Below are 8,648 nucleotides of genomic sequence, written 5' to 3' on the forward strand. Positions count from 1 at the left end.
ACAAACAGTTTTGATGTATAAACTGTGTCTTAAAGGATCAAATGTCACATTGAAAGCAGATTTCACTGTAATGTCCTCTGTTTGAAATATTCCAAATATAATCGGGCTTGGTAATGATTTACTCATATATTGTCCACGCAGACTAAAGCAGTAGGAGATGAGATGGAAAACAATTAGAAGAATCTTTACTCTTTAATGTCACAAATTCCTCTTCCTCTTTGTATGTAACATAACAACATACATGATACAGCTGCAGCAGCTGAGGCGAGGAGAGAGGCAGCAACAAGAAAACTGGAAGAAGGAGACCAACAACACCACCTGTGGAAATCTTTCCCCAATCAAGCGTCATCATATCAGCATTTCATCAAAAGCACACATGCTCCGACCTGACAATGCAGAGGTGTGGCAAAATCATTGAAATCATTTATGAAACAAATGAGTGCATCAAAAATAAGAGTGGAGCTGCAATGAAAGAGAAGTGAACTTTCTTCAGTTAACACAAAGTTTTCCCTGACAGGTGACATTTAATTAAAGTGACTTTATTAGCACACACACATTCAGAGGCCGTCTACAGGAGCAGAGCTGCAGCTATTCAGCAAATGTCTCCCTGCAATCCTCACTGCAACACCTACATTTGAAAATTAAACCAGCTCTACTGTTCACACATGAAAAGTCACATTAATAACCAGTTTTCCTCAGATCTCTGTTTTAGTAACTCTGAAGTCTGAACTTTGGATTTTTGCATTCTGTTTGTACTGATAACTGTCAGTGGATGATTTTGATCCCAAAGAAATCTTTAACACACATGTAGTGATGGGACGTGTGCACTGAAACAATGGTTAGGAAACAGAAATCGCCTGAGAATCTGCTCATGTTTAACATTTCTTCTTTACAAACATTTTCTGTGGCTGTTCCCAGTATGACCAGTGATATAAAGCATGGAAAATGGGGATTAGTTCATTCAGACAAATACACTTTTTCAAATGTAAAAATAAAGAAATGAATCAATAAAAGAAAAAGTGAAAGAAATAAAAAATAAGGGTCTGAGGCGTCTGTCTCACTGTATCCATGGCAACAATTTACTTCCTGTTCCTTCATATCAGAACCACATCTTTGAAATCAAAAACATTTAAGATTCAAATTCAACCACAGATGTGTTCAATTAAATATTAAATGAAGCAGTGCAATGTTTTTATCACTATCCACACACACACACACACACACACACAGCATGCAGACATGATTTAGGTGATGATAATATAACGACTGCACATGTCATGGTCCTGGGTCGTGCGACCCAGTGTTTTGAGTTTTAGTCTATTTTTGATGTTTATTGTTTGTTTAGGTTCATTAAGTATTCTAGCTCATTTGTTAATATAATACCCTTGTGTTAAGTCTCCCTTGCCCTTCATGTGTGTTATGTGTGTTTGTCTTATGTTGTCAAGTTCATGTAGTTAGTTCTGCCATCTTCCCCTGTACTGTCTCCCTGGTTTCTGCGTCCACGTTTCATGTCCATGCAGTTATGTTAAGTTCTTGTCATGTTTTATCTCCATGTCTGTCTCCGTGTTTCCCATTTTATTTTGGAAGAGTATGGTGTTCTTTGTTCATTGTAGTTAGTGTTACTCGCCCCTGTATTGTCATTATGTTTCATTCTACTCAGCTGTGTTCCCATGTGTCTCCACTTCCCCTGATCACCTCATGTGTGCATTTAGTCCTCAGTATTGCTGTGTTCAGTGTCACGTCGTCTGTGTTCCCACCCCCATGTTTTCACGGTCAGTCTTTGCAGTTATCACCATAGTCCCTGAGTCTTCTTAGTGTGTCACAGTATTTAGTTTTCCCAGTTTAGTTATAGTCTAGTTTAGCCACGCTATCCCTGCTTTGTTTGTACACTCTGTCTTCAGCCATAATAAAGGCTCGCTTTCTGTTAAGTTCACTCCCGTTTCCTCGCTTGTGTACGCACCTGGGTCCATCACACACACCACCACACGGCCTGTCTCCGCAGACCGTGACAGCACAGACCCGTGGGATGATTCATGTCCTTTTTCTTACTCTATGCAATGATGAACTTCTTGCTTCAGGACCTTCTTGATGAATTTGTTTTCTAATCCACAGTTTTCTACCTGATCTGTGTGTTTGAAGTAAAATGTGTTACTTCAAATGTAAAAGTTAAACAGACAGAAAGCATCAACGTGGACTTCAGTCAATGTTTTGTGTTCATACAGGTCAGCTGTTGCACACAGAGCTCCTGGATTTACACTGTGCCCTGGTTCCTGTGTTTCTGTATGTAGTTTAGTCTAAAGTGTTTCCTCCTCATGTACAGACTGAATTATCTGTTCAACAATCAGCATTTCTGATTCATGGATTTCATTTGTTTTGACTTGTTTTGACTGAGATTTCAACATATCTGTGGTGGCATCTGTTCAGTGTTATGGAAGTTTTACAGCACTAATCTCACTTCACTCTGTAACATAACAGTGAACAATATTACTATTAGAAAGATTATTAGAGAAGCCACAATCAGATGATCCCCTATGAGGTGTCCTTGGTTATAGTGTGAAGTCATCTGAGGGGAGAGAGAAGAAAGAAACACTTCAGTGTTTGTGCAGTAAATGTAAATGATGTAATACTGAGAAAATACAGAGGGAAAAACTATTAAACACTTTTTCAGCTTTGTGAACTGTATTTAATAGTTCGTACTAAATTATCAAGACACCACCTGTTTGGAGAAACTAGTCGTGCGTATTGATCAGGTGTGATTTTGGCTCGTTCTTCCTAAACCTTCTGTGGTCTCCTTCTATGAGTTCTGAGCTTTAATTCTTTCCATAGATTTTCAGTTAGATTCAGGTCAGGTGATTGGCTGGGCCATACTAGCATCTAGCATGCTCAGATGAAGCCTCATCAAAACCTGAAGCTTTCAATCAGATTGGTTTAATAAAGGTTTCACTTCTTAAAGCTTCGTGTGCACACAAACCCACCTGCAGGTCAAAACCTTTGTTGTAAATTTCAACTATCTGTGATGGCCTCTTGACTGTCTTGCAGCAGTTTCAGGATGGGAACGATCACTGCCAGGATCAGAAATAAAGACACCCTGATTTGATTATGTGTGGCTCATTCATTCATCTGACTTATTTTTAATTGATGTATGGGTATTGGTAACAGAGGTCTATCAAACAAAACCAACATCCTGAAGCTTATATGTAAGTTCAAAAAGGAACATCTGTGGTCTCACATCTGTCCATCCCCAGCTGTTGGAGGCTACATCTCAGGTTTGCATCACTCCCACTTTCTGACGCTGTCCAGCTGTTTGTGACATCACTGGTCTAGTCCAATCACCTTCTTCCGGCCTTCTCCAAGCCAATCAGCACTCATGGCTCATACGTTTAACCTTACTCTGCATCTGTCATTCTCCTTTGCAGACACCTTTGTGCAGCCCACCTTCTCCCCATCGCCATTTCTCCTCCCTCAGGCTACATTCAAGCCACCATCTTCATCTCCACCACCACCGTCTGGGCTCCGGGTGTTCCTGGTCTGATCCCTTTCACAGGTGGGGTTCCTTTTCACCAAGTCGGCCCATCACCGCCAAACACCTTTATTTAAATGCTGTTCATCAATAAATCATGGTCATTTTTTCTAATGATCTCTCCTTATTGAAATGATTTCAGTCAATGTTTGAATAAATCCAACAGGATGTGAGAAACTGTTGCAGTGTTTTCAAAGATGGGGCAGTGATTGTGCTTGTGAATACTGGGCTGATGGTGACTTGGACTCAGTTCAACAGTTAACGACAGCTGTTGTTTATTTGCCTCACAGCTGTGCTGCAGTCTGCAGACATCACGTGGAGGCAGGACTGCATGGACAGGTTGTCCTCGTGAGACTTTCAGGTCAAAACCATCCAGTGATCAGAGCCTAACGCCCTACGACACCACCCTCACTTTTCTTCTGTTTTTGCTTTAAATTAAACCTAAAGTTGAAGGAATTCTCCTGTTAAAATTTAAATTTAAATTTAAGTTAATGAATAATTATGTTGAAAAACTGAGATTACAAAATCAATCAAGATAATTATAATTATGGTTTTTGCTGTAATTAAACAGTCGTTCGGGAAGGTAGCAACCACAGAACTTTAGAGGCCTTTTGTTCAATTATGTGTGGACTGTTTCTTTATGTGGCAGGATGAATGTTACCCCTCGGTCCAACCCACTTTCAGCCTGGCGCATTAGGGGGCGCTAGTATAAATAGTGGCCATTTGAGTGTCCCTAGATCGCTTGCCTGTGACCTTCTTTTTGGTCACCTGACTTCCTGTTGGTGTTGCTGAGATTAGTTGCGGGTTACTTTTCTGAAGCCTCCATCGCAGCTGGAAGTGTGGGCCTGACTTTTGCGCCAAGCTACGTGAATTGAAGTGCTGCTGCTTTGCTGTGATGCTTTGCTTTGTTTTACTTTATTTTTACTGTCTGTTCCGGCTGCGAAGTTTGCTTCCTACTGCTGCCAGCCTTTAAAGTGGACGTCGGCGTTGACAACGGCCATATGCATGCCACGCGGGTCGGCTGGCGCGCATACTGATTGACTGACTGGATAATTAACTTATAGCCGTGCAGACGGCAAGTTGGAGCAATACGGCGATTCCGTTTGCTCCATATTTTAGAGTTTTACCCAGATTGTATGTTTTACTGTTTGATTTGTAGTTTGGATTTTTGTTACGCCACTGGTGGGAGGCCCTTTTTCTAGCTGCAGATCACCAGTGTGGTCCTGCAGTTGGGTTATCCCCCAGCACTGCATATTAGTTTTGTTGTAATATATTAAATTTTCTTTGTTTCTTTTATTCAGATGCGGAGTGCTGACGTGGAGGAGACCAGGGTGCCTTGGTGGTGGGATCCTCTGAGTGTACACACCTGCCTTGTTTAATTTATTAGTGTGAGTGTGTGATAGTGTGCTGCACTTGTGTCTTGGTGTATTTTCTTCTTTTTTTTGAGTTTGTGTGTGGCATCCCTGCCCTCCACTGGTAAGCCTCAGCTCTGAATACCTTTTTTAGCATACTTATACACTGATATTTATGACTGTGCTTTTAAATGTTGTTTTAATTAATAAATTGTCAATTTATTTTATCATTGAACCTCGTCTCTGTATTGAGTATAACAAACCTAACTGCCTTCGTAGTGATTAGTGTTGCCTCCAGTATTCTCTGGGTGAAATTCCCAGGGTGGCATTGTCTTTTTAAAACTGTGAAGAGTAATTACTTTATTTCCACCTCGTGTTGCCACATTTAGTCTCATACACAAATTGTTCTCAGTGTCTATGAGACTGATGAAATGTCCATGTGTGCATGCTGACTGCTCTGACCCCTCCTCCTTTCAGGGTGGAGCCTGCTGGAGTCCGATGGTTGAGACCAGATCTGAGGAAGTGTAAGTGTGTTTTTAATGGGATTCATGAAAACAAAGCAGCACACATTCAACCATCTTCAAATCGACACAAACACAGTGAACACAAACTGTCTGAAAACAACAGGAAGGTGACGTTTGTGTGGGAGGGTCTTCCATATCCTGATCATCCAGACAGATTTGATGTTTATCCTCAGCTGCTGTGTAGAAATGGTCTGACTGGCTGCTGTTACTGGGAGGTTGAGCAGAGAAGTTCACATAGCAGTGATTTACAAAGGAATCACCAGGAAAGATGATGAAAGCATTTTTGGATGGACGAGTCAGTCCTGGAGTCTCAGTTGCTCTGGCTCTTGACGGAGGTGGTCGCACCTTCTCCTTCTCCCCTCTCCCTCTCCCTTATCTTTCCTGCTTGGCTTCTCATGTCTTTTGTATAGTCTCACTTATTCTCTAACCCTAAGAGAGTCTCCCAGACTTGATCTCTAAAAACCTAAAGAATTGTGGATTTGATCAACTGGTCCCTGAATGCAATTGACACCCTCGACTAGAAGCCTGGGTTCGGGAGAGCCCGTGACAAGACATTGAAGACATCTTTTCGGAACCATGATAACAGGGTTCTTGCTGATCGTTGCTGGCTTGGCCCTGGCTTATCAAAGAATAAAGAAAACGGAAACGGCTGTTCAAATCCTCACAAGGCTGCCCGCTATGTTGATTGGAACAATGGAGCGAGCTGTGGCTTCTCAGAATGGGCTCATCAGGTGCAGCACGGATGACATCTTGAAGAAGCTTGCGGCTGCTGTGAGTGCTGAGACCGACTGACAACATCTGACAACATCTCGGAGAGGCCCACGACTGTCGTGAACACTCATGCCCTATGAGCAAACTGGATAACATCTCGGCATGGATGGATAACATTGTGGAGAGGCTCACAGCTCTCCAACGAGAGACTTGTGACCAGTGATGGACATTAGACAACTGTAAAATTGGAAGCAGTTTGTTCGCACTAACCAAAACAGCTACCATCTTCATTTCATGTGGCCCCCCTGGCACCAGCTGGATGTTCAAGGCAACATGGAACACACACTCACACGCACAGATATACATGTACACTGACACAGACCTACACTCACCCCCCACCCCCTCCAAATGCCTTCGAAGCTCATGTCTTCTATGTTGTGAGATTTGCTGATTCATGTGCTGAGGTGTTTTTTTTTTTTTCTGTTCTCAAACTGATCTCCCTGTTGGAGCTCAGTCTGGGGGAGTTATTTTTTCCTCCTTGTTTTTCCTCGTGTTGTGCATTTTCCATTGTTATACCTCTCTGACCTGTCTTCCCCATGTGATGTTTGTGTAATGTATGTATGCTCGGAAGGGTAAGATGGCGCTGGCAAAGATCGGCAGCCTTAACAACAAATTTCACACGCGTGGGACTAATAAAGGTATCTTAATCTTAATTAATTAATCTTAATTATACTCGTTTCTCTGCCTGTCATGATTATGAAGATACATCCATCTCCACCTTCCCCACCTCTTTCCCTTTTAGAGTAGCAGTGTATGTGGACCAGGGGTGGGCAATTCCAGGCCCCAAGGGCCAGTGTCTTGCAGGTCTTAGATCTCACCTTGGGTCAGCACACCTGAATCACATGATTAGTTCGTTACCAGGCCTCTGGAGAACTTCAGGACATGTTGAGGAGCTAATTTAGCCATTTAAATCAGCTGTGTTGGTTCAAGGACACATCTAAAACCTGCAGGGACACCGGCCCTTGGGACCTGGAATTGCCCGACCCTGATGTGGACTGTCCTGCTGGCACTCTGTGCTTCTACAGCAGGGGTGAGCAGCTCCAGGCCTTGAGGGTCGGTGTCCTGCAGGTTTTAGATCTCACCCTGAGCCAACACACCTGAATCAAATAATTAGTTCATTACCAGGCCTCTGGAGAACTTCAGACATGTTGAGGAGGTCATTTATGTTGTGTCCGAATTCAGGGGAAGGATGCCCATAAGGACACTACCTACCTACGTCACAAGGTAGTGTCCTTAGACGGATGGGTAGTCAGGAAGTGAGCGGCTGTGGACACCCCCCCCCCCCTTTTTTTTCTCCATAGAAACTTTATTGAACAAACAATGAGTATCCAACATAACAGATGGGCTGTGGACAGCCTCCTAGCCTTTAACTCCGCCCTTACTTGCGTGTTTTTCCGGTCGCTAGCACCACAGCGCGAAAACTTTAAAGTGGACCCAGAAATGTCGCTCAAAAATCTTATCGTTGTCACCCGCACGTTTTGTACATTGGGCTCATCAGAGACAATCATATCCAGGTAAAATAATTTCCTTTAATCTACACGCATTTAGGAATTACGTAGCTAATTACACGGATAATTGAATTATTGCCAGCGTTGTGCCAAAAAAGTGTTCGCCTGCCAAAACTGATTTCCAATGTTTCCCTGTGTAATATGTGTAATATCTGTATGTACGTTGGTAAATAGACTTCGGTGAACATGGTTTACTAAGGGGTTTTATATATACAATAATTACCTGTTGTTCAAGTATCTTTATAACTCTGGTTATAATGTAGGTACAATTGATATATTTGTTGCGCTGTGTGCTGTCTTCTTGGCCAGATCTGTCATGGCCTGGGTCTAGGGACCCAGGGCTCATGTATTTTCAGTGTATGTTTATGTTTAAATTTTCCGTGTGGTGTTTTGGTTTGCTCTCCTTTCTGCATGTTTCTCCGTGTGAGCTTCCGGAGGTTTTGGTTTGCTGAGGAGACTGCGAACCCGGAAGTGTCTCTGCTCCAGAGACAGCCACACCTGCCGCTCGTCGTTCTCTGCCAGCTGCAGCAGATTACGCTCGTCAAGGGAGCAGCATTTAAGACTGTAGCTGAGCTGAGGCCGACGCTGGATCCTTGAGTCAGAACTCGTCAGTACTGCCGTGGGCTTTTGGTATTACCTCCGAGGAAATAGATCTCCTGCTAACCTTATGTTTTTATGTTACCAGGAATCTGGAGCGGAGTGTGCTTCAAAGTCACGGTGTGGGAATTGGAGTTTTTTGGAGTCGCCACTTTTCACTTTCACGGACATCTGCACTGTGTAGGATTCAGAGAGAATCGCCACGGGACCACAGTGCTTGGATTTTGTATATAGTTGTGTGTTTTTCACCTCCTGTAAATAAATCCACTGTCCTTCAATAAGAGTCTCGCGTTTGGGCCCTACTTTCACTGCCACTCCACGGTCTGCCATCGCAGACCGTGACAAGATCACTCTTAAAAAATAAATTTCTAATGTC

Source organism: Pelmatolapia mariae, unplaced genomic scaffold (assembly GCF_036321145.2).
Source record: "Pelmatolapia mariae isolate MD_Pm_ZW unplaced genomic scaffold, Pm_UMD_F_2 NODE_ptg000839l+_length_24660_cov_1, whole genome shotgun sequence".
Classification (NCBI taxonomy): domain Eukaryota; kingdom Metazoa; phylum Chordata; class Actinopteri; order Cichliformes; family Cichlidae; genus Pelmatolapia; species Pelmatolapia mariae.